Genomic DNA, 16,709 nt, shown 5'->3' with positions numbered 1-16,709 from the left:
CCTCTGTTTTCTGGGCCACTTGTACTGCTGCTTGTGCCGCAGGGGCGGGAGGGTGCATAAAGAGTAAAGAGTTGCCTTTTCACAAGGTTTATTTCATAATCCTGCATTTTTACTAGAATGGCAAAGAATGAATTCTGTGAATAATGGAAGAAAAATGTTAGTGTGTCTCCCAGGGATCAAACACAGCACCTTTTCATCTTGCTCTTCATGGAGCTGTTTTATGTCTGCTCTCTCCATGCCATTTCCTGGCTACCGAAATAGGCAACACCTAAAGGGAACGAAACAGATTTTTCTTCAGAATCCAATGACCACACCCACCTTCAAATCAACCTATCAGGAGTTGAGTGACAAGCTCAAAGGTCCAGCCCCTGAAGGGGAAAAATGGCCGGAACAACAACAGAACTCTAGTTTAAGCATGGAATGCAGAACAATTATACAGGCAATTATACAGAGAGAGCTGGACAAAAAAGTGAGGTGCAGAATGCACAAAAATGAGCTGATTCAAGTCACTCCGAATCCAATGCAGATAACATTGGTAGAAAACAGTGGGTGCAGAAAAGGCCCTGGAGTTATGTGAGTAAAATGTAGGAGCATAAATCCATAGCAAAAGCCACTCTCCCTCTTTCTTTTCCTTTTTTGGCTAACAATACAGGGATTTAACTGACAGAGAAAGCAACACTTCAAAGGAGCAAAAAGAACCTGGAAAGTTTCATTAGATAAAGCTGCTACAATTTGGTTTATATCTTCTACTCCATTTACTCTTTATGGAACAAAGTTTGAGTCCAGTGGCATCTTGAAGACCAACCTGAATAATTCAAACATTTTTTAATTCTGCCAAGCCAAGAAACTGAACACTGTGTTCTATATTGAAGAAGAAGAGTCGGTCCTTATATGCTGCTTTTCTCTACCAAGAGGAGTTTCAAAGTGGCTTACAATTGCTTTCCCTTTCTTCTCCCCACAACAGACACCCTGTGAGGTGGGTAAAGCTGAGAGAGCCCTGATATTCTTGCTCGGTCAGAACAGCTTTATCAGTGCTCTGGCAAGCCCAAGGTTACCCAGCTGGCTGCATGAGGGGGAGGAGCGGAGTCTGTACTCCTAAGCACTGCACCAAGCTGGGTCTTCTGGCAGGCCTTTATAAAATGAAGTGCAGCCCGGTACATGATTATGCAGAAGCACTATTATATGCAATGGTATTGACTCCCATTTAGAAATTGCAGGATTGCAATAGCAACTGCAGGTGTATCCTGAGAAAAAAAGCATAGAGAGAAGGAACCCAAGCCAAAGGAACTTCTGAACATACCTCCAAAGCCAGTTTGGTGGAGTGGTTAGGAGTGCGGACTTCTAATCTGGCATGCCAGGTTCGATTCTGCGCTCCCCCACATGCAACCAGCTGGGTGACCTTGGGCTTGCCACAGCACTGATAAAGCTGTTCTGACCGAGCAGTGATATCAGGGCTCTCTCAGCCTCACCCACCTCACAGGGCGTCTGTTGTGGGGAGAGGAATGGGAAGGCAACTGTAAGCCCCTTTGAGCCTCCTTCGGGTAGGGAAAAGTGGCATTTAAGAACCAACTCTTCTTCTTCTTCTTCTTCTTCAAAGTCCTGTGTTATTCCGCTTGCCTTTTAATACGCTACGCTGCAAACTGCCTTGAGGGTTTCATATATAAAGCCAGGAAATAATTAAGTATCAAAGGCACTAATTCTCCGTATCCTCTTTAACGATGAAGGCCCTGAATCAAGATCTCCTAGTTCACCTTGGCCTTGAAGCAAGTTTACCTGGCCTTCTCAGCTCTTATGAAATTTGAAGTACTTCTTCACCCCAAAATTAATTAAGATGTGGAATTCATTGCCGCAGGAAGGGGTGGGGGCTACAAGCATAGACAGCTTCAGGAGGGGACTGCATAAACATCTGGAGCAGAGGCCTATGAATAGCTACTAGCCACAAGGTATACTAGCCACTCTGTCTAGGGCAGTGAGGCTCTGTTTTATGCATCTGGACACTAAACCCTGCTTTGATGCTGTGCTAGCAAAGGATTGTAATGCACCCAATTGCTACCCTTTTCTTTATCCTGCTATGACCAATGAAAAGCCTCTTGAATGGGCCAATTGTAAGGCTCTGGTCCTTGGTGGGAAACCCAAAGTGTATCATATAGGTTTGTGGGGTTCTGGTGTTTACTGTTCAGTGTTTGGTTGTTGTTGGTTTTCATAAAGAGCTACCAAAGAAAGTGTCTGTGTCTACCAAACCCACAGATCTAATACTCTGGATTCTTGGGGAGCAACAGTGAGAGGGCTTCTGGAGTTCTGGCCCTGCTGGGGCACCTCCTGATAGCACCTGGGTCTTAGCCACTGTGTGAACCAGAGTGTTGGACTGGATGGGCCATTGGCCTGATCCAATATGGCTTCTCTTATGTTCATGAACCAAAGCATTGTAAGAAAATTGGCAATAGCTTCACTAGTAAGGAGGCTTGTTGCTGAAAATTTATAAGACAGTCAGGATTGCCTCTTGGGCACTGTATGAGATGTCCTGAGCATGTACCAGCGCATGTGCCCCCTCCTGTGCCATTACTGGTAGGAGGTATTATCCTTATTATCAAGCCTGGCCATCCAGACCAACTCTACTCTGGCTAAGGTAAAATGGCAGCCAGCCCCCCCCCCCACACACACACACAGATTAGAAGCAGCTGCTCTTAACCACCAAGGTTCAATCCCTGGCATATCCAGTTTAAAGGATCAGGTTTTGAGTGACATGACAGTCCTCTGCCTGAGACCCCGGAGAGTCGCTGCCAGTTTGAGTAGACAATACTGACTTTGATGGACCAAAGGAATTAATGTAGACAAAACCTTTGAAAATTTGAAAATATACACCTTACCATCCAGACAGCTTGGCATAGCATTTGGACTTCATTCTTGCTGGAAACAACACAGCAAACCAAATTTAAGAATAGGGAAAACCCTGGGAAAATGCTGCAGTTTGGAATTCAAGACAGAAGGAGATCTCCTTATGGATACAATACTCAGTTTCTCGGTTCAGTGGGGTCTGATTTCCATGAACTTGTCTGGTCCAATGGGCAGAGGGAGAGCTGGATCTGGCAGTCCTGCCTTTGCCGTGTGGCCAGGACATGTCACTTTCAATGTGGAGCAGCACACATCTGATGGGGCAGATTATCCTTAAGTTCAGCTGCCATCAATACCACCAGGAAACCAATGTGTCACAAAAGTTCCCCTGAACGGTCAGTTAGCATGCAATCTGCAACTTGCCCCCTTAGCACCCTTTGCAGGACTGCAAGGGATTTGAAATGCCCAGTTGGATTGCATGCTGTTTCTCTAGTGGCCACAGCTCACAGACCCAGAGTTATCCCTCCGTCTCCCAACCCTATTGAGCTGCTTATGCACTCTCTCATAGCATACTAGAGCGCACTTCTCAGAGCCCTTAAAGGAGCCACGGGACTCAGATTTTGTTCTGACTCCCCTCCTCTCTGCCTCTTGTATGAATGCTGTTCCTAAAAATACAACGACACCTCGAGCAATCGCCTGGAATGTCGGTGCGGTCAAGCTGGCCCTCCACACATCCTGTTAGCTGACCCACAAAGCTCCGGGGAACACTTCCAAGTTTCCTAAGGCAACAGGCATGTTGCGGGCAACAATATCAGATTGAATTCTTCCCAAATGAAACAGAAATGAGAACCGAGTGGCTCCAGTTGCACTGTGAAACGCAGAGAGTTGGCTTTCCAACAGCCAGAGGAATTGGTCTAGTTGCAGTCGGACAAATTTCTGCCCATATTGCAAGTCCTGGTACCTGGGTGAATACACACATACTCAAAATGAATCCCAGACATCAGAGAAACAGCTGAAATCTTCATATTCTGAGTCACATCTAACCTGAAGTTGACTTCATCGCAGCCTGATTTCTAGAGCTAAGTAATGAAATGAGATTTAAGGATATGTTTAAAAAAATACAGGCCCAGAACTTATCAGTCTGCAAGAGCTGAAAAAGCATTGGAAACCGATGAGATGCAATTCTAAATAAAACACGCTTTAGGCCAGGGGTAGTCAAACTGCGGCCCTCCAGATGTTCATGGACTACAATTCCCAGGAGCCCCTGCCAGCGAATGCTGGCAGGGGCTCCTGGGAATTGTAGTCCATGGACATCTGGAGGGCCGCAGTTTGACTACCCCTGCTTTAGGCATTCCAGTAGAGGCATTCTTTTAGTCTGTTGAAGCAAATACACCAAAATGAGTTTTGTTGCACCTTAAAGATTCATTGAAGTGTTAGCATGATCTTAGAACATACAGACGTTTACACACACACACAAAAAAAACATTTTGTTTCAGAACCAAACACTTATAAATCAAAAAAGATACTGTTTGGTAGAAAAACATCACAGTAATAAACTGCAAAATCAAAAAGGTTCATTGGTATTATTCTTCAACTCTTCAGGTGCTAATGTCTCTCCATAGAGATATTTCCTTTCAACCTAAATTGCCATTGGCTTCAGGTTAATTTTCAATCAGTTATATTAACCCCATGGCCTATTTGATTATTTCATTGAAAGTTTAAGCCCTATTTCTATATGTTTTATACATATTTTATGCCAGTAAAAGGTTACTGACTGACAATCAGTTATATTTACACGGATCTTCTTCAGACATCAATTTCTCCAGGATGGATTACTGAGCTCATATCACTTCCAAAGATAAGGACTTGATTATGGCTCACCAACACAAGGGGATCACCTTACAATGTCCTTGTAATTCCAGGGGATCTCCAGGTCCCACCAGGAAGCTGGTATCCCTAATCATGGAATTTGTGGCCTACAAGCCATGCAAAATACCTTGGGAGAAATTAGCAGGAGATTCAACAAGATTATAGGTGATTATTAGCAGGTGGTTCAACAAAATTCACAGCAAAGACAGATTAAAATATTATGGGGATAAAGATATCACAAGAATACAGAATATCTGTTATTATATCATTGCAGAAGCAGCAGATTATTTTCAAAGTAAAAATGTATTCTATGTCTGCTGCTTTTCCGGGGCTGTGTTACGTTTTGCTAGGATTGCAGACTTCTGTCTGAATCTTCCTTTAAGTGAAATCTGGTGACAATTTACCTCAAGGGGGCTCTATCCCAATTTAAGCCCACAGTGGTATTAATTCACACTAAACAGCATACTAAGGAGCCTGGTGGCTCCTCAAATCTTCTGGCATGTTTTTGTTCTTTGAGTTTTTCCAATCAAGGGGGCTTGACAGATCCTTTGACCTCCACATACCAGTTTCCTCCACAGTCTATTTCCTTGCCTTGGTCTTAAGTTCTTGCAGACGTTCTTCCTGTTTCCTTTCTTACAGTCGAGCCAGCTGGCAATCATGACAGCACGTGCCATAGACCTCTGGGGTTTCATAACGCAGTCCTTTCTTGTTGTTAAAATGGAACAGCTCTTCCCTCCTCATGGAATTCACAGAATCTCTGGTTGTGCACCATGCCTGCAGTTGTATGCACACTTTACTGTGGGCTAAACCAAGCAGCATGTCAGCATATATGCAGTTCTCAACCTTGTGTTTGCTGTGACGGTAGAGGAGATGGGACAAAGAGGCTCTTACAGGAGAACATTGGTAGTTTTATTTATTTAGATTGTTATGTATGGCTTTTTTGACCCAAGCTAGTCTTGCTTGTAGACGCCCCCTTGAAGGTCAATTGTCTCCTGGGTCTAGTCTGCACAGGGCTTTTTATCCAGTCCCAGTTCGAATGAATCCCTCCCGTCTACACTGAATTCGATCTCCACTTTGATTTTGGGTGCTTTAAATTTTCCCTCTGTTATATGCATGATTGATCTGGAGTGACCCTACCTTTCCCCACATTATCCAGAAGTGGATATAGCCCTTGATATTTGAAAACCCAGCATCAGGAAGTGTACTGATTTTTGCCTTTTTCAAATTAACTCCCTTCTCTGTGCCTCGCAGCAAAGAAGTCTTCCCTGATTGGCCAGGGCGTCAGTTCAAAGACTTCCTGGTTCCCATTTGCAAGGCTTGTCTTAAAGTGACTGCGCTCCAGAAGCCCTAACTTATCTCAGCAGAGATTTGCCTCTTGGTTACCCCCCCCCTCCCCTGCTGTCTTCAATCATCTCTACCCACCCTCGTTCAAGAAAAGAAAGAGGCTCCTGCTGCGCTTGGCTCCCCCATCAAGTGAAGAACACTTTTCTGTTTCAATTGGGGGGGATAGAGGAAGTCCCAAGTTCAAATCAATCTGAATTCAGCAGGATCCACAATGGAAAAAACTAAGTAAGAGCAGAATGAGCCTAGGTATTGGAGTCTAGCTGGTGGTGGGAAGTTTTTTAAAAGATCGGGAGACTTGTTCAGGGGAGAATTATAGGTAGGGGGATATTAAACCCTCTGTTCCACCTGATTCTCCCATAAAAATGTCCCTGGAACTTGCCCTAGCCTCTAAGAGGGGAATGCTGGGTGTTTCCCCCATAAGCTCTTCTTGCATTCTGAAATAAAAGCAACCAACTGACCAATTTGCTCTGATTAGGGCTGGTAGGAAGCCTGGGTATGTTTTATGTCCTGCTGGAAGTTAAAGGTACACATTTCTAGAGACTATAAAATGCTGCTGGTTTCACCCATACGAGCAAAATCTCCGTATGTGTTACCTGGAAAGCAAGAGTGCTAAATGCTGTTTCTTCCTCCTTGGTTATATAACTTAACTGAAACATTAATGAGGAGGAACTAATTATGTTTAAAGGATGGTAATGAAGCTATTAAAATTTAAAATACTATTTCATGACTGTTAATATGCTTTAATAATGTTTTAGTATGCTTGCCGCTACTTGTTTCATCCCTTGGCCGGACCTCTGCAGACCTATGATTGGCATGGAGCAAAAACCAGATCTGGAGCAAGAAAAGCTGTCCCTTTAAGATAGGCTGAATGGGGTGCTATTTACTAGGGTCCTGTCTGCACTCACAGTGTAATTTCGATTTGAAGCAATATTTTTTAATCCTCCTCCTGTTCGCATTTGTTTTTGCCCTCTGCACCTACTTCTTTCTCGAATATTCCCCTCTAAATCGCAGTGTTTAAATCTGCATGCTAATAAGAAAACTTGGATTGCCAATTTTTTTTTCTCCCCCTCCCTCGGTATGTTTGAGCTGCTAATTGGTCTGTTGATTGGTTTCCAGCAGGCGCTGGGCTTTCTCTTTGGGGCTTTGCATTTTGCATTCCAGTGCTTCTTGTTTTAAAGTCAATGGGACGCTTAACACTTTCTTTAAAAAAACATTGCAAAGGGAGGGGAGGGAAACATTTTTCAAAAATCTTTACTAATAAACCACCTACATTCACAGTTTCTATGCCAGGTGTTTTCTCTTTTTTCCAAAGGAATACAGGCAATGTCTCCTCCTCACTTTAAGAAACAAGTTGCCAAGCTTGGAAAGAAAGAGCAACCAGCTTCTCCTCCTCACCCCTCCATGAAACACCTGTGGGCTGATCTTTAATGTTTTCTTGTATGAGTGCTTCTCACATTACTTAAAGAGGACTTGTAAGTTAGAGGAAACAGCTTAGCTCAGACAGATTTTAGGCAACACTGGAAATGAAGGTTTCTGCTGCTGCCAGGAGCCAACCAATCAGCAAAATCCTCAGCACGTGTTGGAGGCATGAGTGATCTGCACCTGAAAGAGAATGCCATGGGCCTGCATTTCCTACTCTACTCTTTGATATGCTGGGAGGGGAGTAAGTAGTATGACTGTAGAGCAGGGGTAGTGCGGCCCTCCAGATATCCATGGACTACAATTCCCATGAGCCGCTGCCAGCAAATGAATTATAGTCCATGGACATCTGGAGGGCCGCACTTCGACTACCCCTGCTGTAGAGTTAATCTTCAGCTGCGCAGATGGGAGAAAAAAAGCAGCATCAGAGTGGAAATCAGGGACAGGTGCAGATGGATTTTTTTAACCAAGCCCACAAAGCTTTAAAGGCCCAGTGCAGATAAACCTCGGGACTGTTTCCACAGTTGTCTTTTTTCTCCAGGTTTCCTCTGTATTGGCCTCTGTAAGTTGATGTGGAATTTGTGAATTTACTTAAGGGAAACCCTTAGGGGCTGGGGGAGGAAGAAATATCATGATAGTTCTGAATATAGACCAACTTGCTAATATAGCTTGACTGTGGAGGGAAATTTACATTGGAATTTAGAAATGATTGGACCTGGGATAAAAGCCAGGGGAGACTTTTTGTGAGTTCCCATAGCGTGAATGCATAAATATAAATTTGCATTATAATGCAATCAGAAAAACAACAAGGGATCTAGTCTTGGGGTAATTAAAGGGGAGGAAATCCCATAGACCCCTCTCTTTAAAAGAGCTTCTACTATATTAGTGACATTAATCCTGCTACTTCACTATGTTTGCTCCACTGTCGAAAGAAGTAAAGTTATTGGATCTACATGTTTGGTATCAAGTTATGCATGATGTTCAGCATGTAGAGGTATCCAGGACTAGAGTGGGCAGGAAAAATCCTCCTGTCCTAACTATGTGTTGATGAGGCACATTTTATCCAATCATAACAGAGTTGTAGACATGGCTACTTGCCTAGACAAGTCCTCTATGTACAGCTGTGCATACTTATATGCCATGTTTCAACATGGTGCATATGTTTCCTGGAGAAATAAAATCTCTTTACTTGTCTACCTCGATGCAAAAGAATAGGTGCTTGATAAATAGAGGCACGGTGGGAGCTTCACATGAGACTTCATGGCAGAAGAACCACGGCTCCTACAGCCATCATCTACTGAAGATCTTGGCCCGATTGTGCAGGAATAGGAAGGTGTTTATTTATGTTGTGGTATTGCACCGTTCCATCGTTATATTATTTTATTATACTGTTATACTGTTACATTATTCTGTTGTATGGTTACAACCACTGTTATTAATTACTGTATGTTTTAATGAAGACTGTTTCATGTATCGTTGATTAGTTTTAATGTAAACCGCCCTGAGCCTTCGGGGAGGGCGGTATATAAATCTAAATAAATAAATAAATAAATAATGTTGTCCCAGGAAGAGATGCAGTGGGCAGATTAAATGAAGGTGTTCTGAAGCCACCAGCCTCAGTTCTCTAGCTGTAGATATGGATCGACTAACCCTACCTAAGTTGCAAATCTACAGTCTAGGACAGTCACTCTGTTGGGCTACCCTATTAATCAGGGCTCCCTCAGTCTTAATGCGGACCAAGCTTTACTTTCTTGAGGGAAGAGGCATTACCAACTTCAGACACCTCTTGAGTTCATCTACCACCTCCCACCTGATCTGGCTGAAAGCAGAAATAGCACTGAGTGTTTCACAGAATCACAGGATCATAGAGTTGGAAGGGGCCATAGAGGCCATCTAGTCCAACCCCCTGCTCAACGCAGGATCAGCCCAAAGCATCCTAAAGCATCCAAGAAAGCTGTGTATCCAACCTTTGCTTGAAGACCGCCAGTGAGGGGGAGCTCACCACCTCCTTAGGCAGCCTGTTCCACTGCTGAACTGCTCTGACTGTGAAATTTTTTTCATAGCCACCACCTTCAAGGCAATCAAATTGCTTCTCTGAAAGAAACATTAACAAGCGCCGAGGCGCAAATGGCCACAAACCTCTTCCCTCACAAGGAAGAGTCAAACTGAGAAGTGGTTGGCAAGTTTTCTTCCGGCGGTTCGTCTATCGACTTCATCAGGCTACAAAACTCTTGAGACTTCTCCGAGCGACTGTGAACGGAACACGCTCCAACAACATTCTGTGATGGTTCTGCCAAAGAACACAGAATCCAGGACAGAGAAAACGTGAGCCGTTTTAGCTGCAAACATTTCATCCAGTAGACGTCATGGTCTCTGCATGCTTCTCTGACACTGCACTCCTAGGCAGGCCTGCTCGGGATCCTACTCAGGTCTGTGCAATAGGGCTTACTCTCAGGAAAGCATTCTTAGGCTAGCCCTGCGAGGACTCTCCCAGCATTCCAAAGTCAAGCCTCATGCTACTGCGATCTGCCGTGTCTGAAAATGCATTGGTTCCATGAGTGGAAAGTAAACTGGGAAGAAGAAACTCACAAAGCCACTTTCTTTGAACTTGTTCTGAGTGCACTTGGGGCTATGAATTACATTTCCATTCCCTTTTGGCTAAATACCTTATGATATATAATACACTCTCTGTGGGGATATTGCTGCTTCAAAGTCCAGATTCCATCTGGAAGCGATCCAAGATCTCATTGGCTAAATTTCTGCTAGGTGAAATACATCTCTTCCACTCTCCCCCCCTCCAACCCACCCAACTTGGCAAAGGAAATAGTTTTGGAAACACATGTCTGTATCTAAGTGTTAACAGAAATGGTGTGTTTGACTCCACGGCAGGCCATGGCATGAGCCAGACAAGTTATGCAGACATGGGTTGTCGTAAAAGCACCTCTTTAATCAAGAGCTACAATTGTACACATTGATTACTGTAGCCGCTGTTTCCAGGACGGCTGGTTGCCATATGAGTTTTCTCACAATGCTGTGATTGACCACAAGGGAAAGAAGAATTGTATTAAAAAAAAAAATCTGAGAAAACACATCCACGAGTTTCTGCTCCATAACAATTACTTTGATTAGTCTGGTTCAGCCTTTATTGATTGCAGACCCTGCAAGTTTCTTGTTTCTTACGTAGTACCAGAAAGGGCCTCCCCGCCCTCCATGCTGGCTTTTGTGTTTGCTATGCAACTGGCTGATCAAAGAAGCTGTACTTTTACAGTAATTTGAGATTACTCTGGAATTTAAGGTTGACTGCAACCTGGCGATGTTCCAGATGTGTTGTGTTGTAAAATAAAAAACAACCCCAAATGCCAGATGTGTGGGGGCCCAGTCCCTGCAGTTTACATGACCTGATAGACATTCTGTCTGCCCATGAGCTTGGGAGTTCGATCCCAGCAGTCAGCTCAAGGTTGTCTCAGCCTTCCATCCTTCCGAGGTCGGTAAAATGAGTATCCAGCTTGCTGCTGGGGGGTAAAACAGTAATGACTAGGGAAGGCACTGGCAAACCACCCCGTACTGAGTCTGCCATGAAAATGCTAGAGGGCGTCACCCCAAGGGTCAGACATGACTCAGTGCTTGCCCAGGGGATACCTTTACCTTTATGTTGCATGTAACATTTTAAAAAATGTTACTAATGGTCATTGACTATTCACTGAGGTCATTGGAGCGCATGGATGTCATCAGGATCTGGGTCCCTTCAGTGCCCAGTTTGCACACTGCACTACAAGCATGGTATCAGTAACACACGACAGTGCTTCTCCTTTTCTGAAACCACTGCATGTGATATCAGCCCTACGTGTAGAGCAATATAATGGACATCTTAAAGAGAAAAAACAAAATTTATTCCAGCACAAGTTTTTAAATCAGGGCTCACTTCATCAAATGCATTGAAGTGTACATCCACTGGGTCAATGCTTCAATTTTCATAAGATTGCCACCCTACAGGTGAAGACCTCTAGATTTCCCGGAATTACAACTGATCTCTGGATCAGTCTCCCTGGAGAAAATGGCTACACTGGAGGGTAGACATTACAACCCATTGTCCTCGCTCCGCTGCCGAAATCCGCTGGTATAAGACCTAACTGACAGATTTCATGTATCAAAACATCATGTGGCTTCTTGGCAGGGGGGCTTAATGACCAGATTCTGTGCACAAAAATAAACTAGGTCAGAGGAGGACAATCAAGGGCTGTGGAACAACCATCCTTCTCATAACCCTTAGTCACCAAAAACAAATAGTCACCAAAGATCCTTTCATCTTGGAACATTCCAGGACAAATCATCCCACACAAGTAAGCAAGGAGTACAGGTTGCCAGAGACACCTTCACTTCCGCAGTCCCTTCCCCATCCTAAAAAAAATGACACATGCTAGGGTTGTCAACCTCTAGGTGGTACCTGGACATTTTCCAGAACTAGAAAACATTTCCTGTCTACAGAGATCAGATCCCCTGAAGAAAACGGCTGCTTTGAACAGTGGGTTCTAAAACATAGGGTTTCAGGTCCCCCCTGGCCACTGGCTTGCCAGATCTGGTTTGCCAGATCAAGGTTGAGAAGCCCCTGGAGATCTGTGAGATAGGCAAGGCTGAGAAAGCTCTGAGAGAACTGACTGACCAAAGGTCACCCAGCTGGCTGCCTGTGAAGAAGTGAGGAATCAAACCCAGTTCTTCAGATTCAGTTCTGTGGCACCTTTTAAGACTGAACAAGTGTTATTCTGGGTGCAAGCCGTGTCCATGCACACTTGTTGGGTCTGCAGAACGAACAGTTCTGAAGTGATCAAGCAAATAAATCAAGTCTGGTGATACAAGTAACAACCTCCCTGGCAATTCCTTTTGTTCCATGTTCTCGGTTTTGCAGTTTCACCCTTTTGTCTCGAAGCCTGACAGACTTTCTGGATGGTCCACATTTCCCACTTGAGATGTGATTTTGTATTTTTGGAGCTCTTCCTAATCTTGTTTGCAGTCTTTGTAATGGGATTATCTCCATGGTGATCCCCTCGCCATTTGGTGCTCCTTTTGTGGTGTTCCCTAGATTCTTCTAGTTGTGTTTTTTGAAAATGGAGAGCAAATGTCCCAAAGACCACAGGACCAGCTCCTCCTTCATAATTCTCTTCTCATTTCTTTTGCTCCAGGAAAAACAGTGGTCAAAACAAATCAAAGGCTTTCTCCTCCCAAGCACAAGACAGAAAAAACAGCAGTCCTCATTAGGAATGTTCTGTTTGGTAAAACATTTCCTGTCAGTTCCATCTCTGTTGTTTCACTAGTAAACCTCTCATGGAGTTCTGAAATTTAAGCTTGCCTGAGGTGAAGGTTGTCAACTTCTATACTAAGAAAAGCTACATCAGCTAAATGTTGATGGTGTCAATCTTGGGTAAGGTTGTTGGCTTTTTTTTAACTAGCTCTCTAAGTTTTTGCTTTTAGTTTGGCCCTTATGCTGCTCATCGATGTTTCCAGATCAAGGTGGGTAGGTAAACATACGAACATAAGGATCAGACCGATAGTCTGCCTGCTGAATTAGTCCATCTGGGCCAGGGGTAGTCAACCTGTGGTCCTCCAGATGTTCATGGACTACAATTCCCATGAGCCCCTGCCAGCAAATGCTGGCAGGGGCTCATGGGATTTGTAGTCCATGAACATCTGGAGGACCACAGGTTGACTACTCTTGACCTAGGCCACCATCCTGTCTCATACAATGACCAGCCAGTTCCTCTGGAACTGTTTACTTGGGGCATATTTATGCTTGCAGGGGATATGAACTTGGGGTTATAATAATCCATGAATTGCCTATCAAATCAGTTTCAGCAAGAAACTTGAATCACTTCTTCAATAAATCACTTTTGCTCTTATGCCAGGCATGTTCATTGGAAAGGGAGTCAACAGGGACTCTGACAATCTCCACCGCCACTGTGGCCTGCTCTGTAACATATGTGCATATTTTCCCCTGGTCATATGGCTGCTTCATGGAGGCAATTCAGGGCAAGGAAATTGTATATGCTGGGGGTGTGCATGTTAAATATATGGCTGCCAACTAGTTTGAAGAAAAATGTCTTGCCCCTTTCATAGAAGCTTGAGGCTTAAAGATGGGCAGCAGAGGCTTTCTCATGGTACGGAAGTAAATATCTCCTGGTTTGTAATTTCCTGGGCTGAATCTGCACGGAGCTTTTATTCCAATCCTAGGTTGATTCAGTCCCTGCCATCTCCACTGAATGCAATTTCCATTTTGATTTTGTCCGATTTAAATTTTCCCTCTGCTTTGGGCTGATCCTGCGTTGAGTAGCGGGTTGGACTAGATGGCCTGTATGGGCCCTTCCAACTCTATGATTCTATGATTTTATGTTTGATATGGAGTGAATCTACCTTTATCCTGCAATATCCTAGAGTGGATATAACCCTCAATATTTGAAGAATCAGATTGAGAAAGCATGAGAAAGCATGCGGAGCTCTGCCTGTTTCAAATTTGGAGCTGAACTCTGTGGTAGAGAAGCCCTGATTGGCCAGGGCATCAGTTCCTGCTTTCCAGGCTTAAAGGGAAGCCCTAACTTTTCTCAGCAGAAGCTCCAGAAGCCTAAACTTCTCTCAGTAAAGATTTGCCTCTTGGTTTTTTTATCCCTCCTCTGCTGTCTCCAATCCTCCCCCCCCCATTCAAGAAAAGAAAGAGGCTCCTGCTGTGCTTGGCTCCCCCCTCCCCTTCTGAGCTTCCCTAGCCACATGCAGAACACTTTTCTGTTTCAATGGGGAAGGGGGGGGGGGAGAGAGAAAGACCCGAGTTCAAATCAATCTGGATTCAGCAAGATCCACAACAGAATAAACAAAGTAAGTACAGATTCAGCCCTGGTCTGTAATGTCCCATTAAACTACCTCCCCACTTTGGTCAGTCCTTCCCTCTCTCCCTGAAAGCCTTGAACTAAAAACAAATGGGCTACCCAGTCACTTGTCTTTGTTCCTGGCACTCTCGTGCAGAGTGAAGCTGTTCTTGGCATGCAGAGAAGCGACAAGTGCCGCTTATTACGTGTCTACCTCTAGCTGCTGCAAAAGGCAGGGGCTTTTTTTGCTAGATTGTTTGTTCGAGAGTGGGAGCGGTTCTCTATGAAACTAAACCTGGGCATTCTCTCCTGCTACACCTAGCCAGTCCAATTTCTTCCTCTGTCCCGGCTGACCTTCCTGGGGTTCTCTGCTTCACATACTTCCTTCTCTCTCAGGCTGTGTCGGCACTGGCAGGGTTGCTCATGTCAGAGCCAAGAATCTGTGGCTGAGCCTTTCTCTGGCATTCTATTTCCTCGCAAGCCAACTTCCCCTGCTGTCAAGATGCTGAAATCCCTCCTCCTGGCTCTTTATCCCGGTTCCGACAGCAATTGTGAATTGCCAGAGTCTCTTAAGCTCACAGCCTTCCCTTCCTCCCCCCTTTCCAGCGATGGAGATTGTCCAAGCTTCATTCTCCGGGAGCAGGCAGGCAAACTGAAGAATACGCCCTTCTCTTAAGTACATTTGGAAGCAAATCCTATTGATAACTGCCAAAGCTTACTCATAAGTTTAGGCCCTTGATCTTCATTATGGGAAAAAATTATCCCAAAAAACTCACCACCAAAAAAAAAAAAATCATGCAGAAGCAATTTTGCATTTTCCTTCATTTGTCTCAGTAGTTGTATGATCTGGCCAAAGTTAAGCCCTTTAAGATGGCGGTCCCATGCAGTTATCTTTGCATTCCATAGGACTAAACATGCAAAGGATCTGATCACTGGTGCCAGAGACATCAGAGGCAGGAGGTCTGATCCAGTGCTTTGGTTTCCCACCGATTTTAACTGGACGTATCGCTGAATGCATGCCTAAATCTGCCAAGGACCAGAGCTTAAAGTCCGAGGCAGGATCATAATCCTGTGCTACTGATTGGCTACCACCTGGATGGTTTCCCCGTGGGAGCCAGTAGATTCAAAGGCAACTGCTGTATCCGATTGGACATCAGACATCCAATCACCTACAAACGCAGGAAGTTCTTTTGAACTGGCATGTATATATTGGGGGGAGGGGGTTGTTTGGGGTTTACAGGCGTTAGTCTGAGGAAGAGTGCTTGCACTTGAAAGCTCACGCCTTGAATCAATCTTTGTTGGTCTTAAAGGTGCCACTGGACTCTGATTTTGTTTGTTGTAAAAAAAAGCTTCAACTGTCCATTTCTACACATTAAGCCTCTATGGAAGGAACAGGATTAAAAAAAAAAAAAACAGGCCACTTAGCAATCCTGGTTGAAAGCCAACTAAATTAGTAACCATTGCTACACCCACCGCCAGTGAATTCCACACGTTCATAGAACCCTAGAGTTGGAAGGGGTCACACAGGCCTATCTAGTCTAACTCCTTGCTCAATGCAGGATCAGCCTAAAGCAGGTGAGGCCAAACTGTGGCTCTCCAGATATTCATGGACTGCAATAACCAGGGGTAGTCAAACTGCGGCCCTCCAGATGTCCATGGACTACAATTCCCAGGAGCCCCCTGCCAGCATTCGCTGGCAGGGGGCTCCTGGGAATTGTAGTCCATGGACATCTGGAGGGCCGCAGTTTGACTACCCCTGGCAATAACCATGAGCATGTGGCAGCAGGGGTTCTTGGTAATTGTACTCCATGGACATCTGGAGAGCCGCAGTCTGGCCACCCCTGGCCTAAAGCATCCATGATAAGCTCTCAAAAAGCTATTTCAGTTTCTTATTATTGCTCTATCCAACCCAGTCATCATATTCCTTTCCGTCGTTCTGGCTACTTGGGACTGGCCAGCAGAGAAAGTCGCTTTGGTTGTATGTGTGGTCCTTGAGACCTGGACATAAACAGCAGAGATGAAGGCTGATGGATGGGATGTTTCTTGGAAATTCGCACTACGTATATGTCACACAACACAGAAAGCCATGTCTTTCTTCTGTAGCACACACACAGCTGTAGTGGAGATGTCAAAGGACAGAAGGATCGAATGACACATGGCTTCCTGGATGGGAAACATTTCACGAGGAGACAGGAAAGCCACGTACAGGAAACCTCAAGGCGATTTTTTTTCCTGTTATGTGCTAAAAGGAAGCCAAAATATGGAAGGTAGTTGAGTATGAACTTCTTCCAACATCATGCCGTGTGACCCTTGGTACATACACCCAGATAGAAACATAAGAGGAGACCTGCTGGATCAGACAGATAGTCCATATAGTCCAGCATCCCATCTCACACA

At 44.6% G+C, this 16,709-nt stretch overlaps 1 long non-coding RNA gene across 1 annotated transcript in view; it reads right to left on the bottom strand.

Moving 5' to 3' along the window:
• The window catches only part of LOC143842155 (uncharacterized), a 75,648-nt gene that overhangs the window by 8,903 nt on the left and 50,036 nt on the right, over positions 1-16,709 (bottom strand). The window contains exon 4 of the long non-coding RNA XR_013233002.1: positions 190-268. This is a non-coding gene — a long non-coding RNA (uncharacterized LOC143842155). The remainder of the gene's footprint in view (positions 1-189; positions 269-16,709) is intronic.

Source organism: Paroedura picta, chromosome 7 (genome assembly GCF_049243985.1).
Source record: "Paroedura picta isolate Pp20150507F chromosome 7, Ppicta_v3.0, whole genome shotgun sequence".
NCBI lineage: Eukaryota > Metazoa > Chordata > Lepidosauria > Squamata > Gekkonidae > Paroedura > Paroedura picta.
The sequence above is the reverse complement of the archived record's forward strand: the minus strand, read 5'-3'. Positions and strand labels throughout refer to the sequence as shown.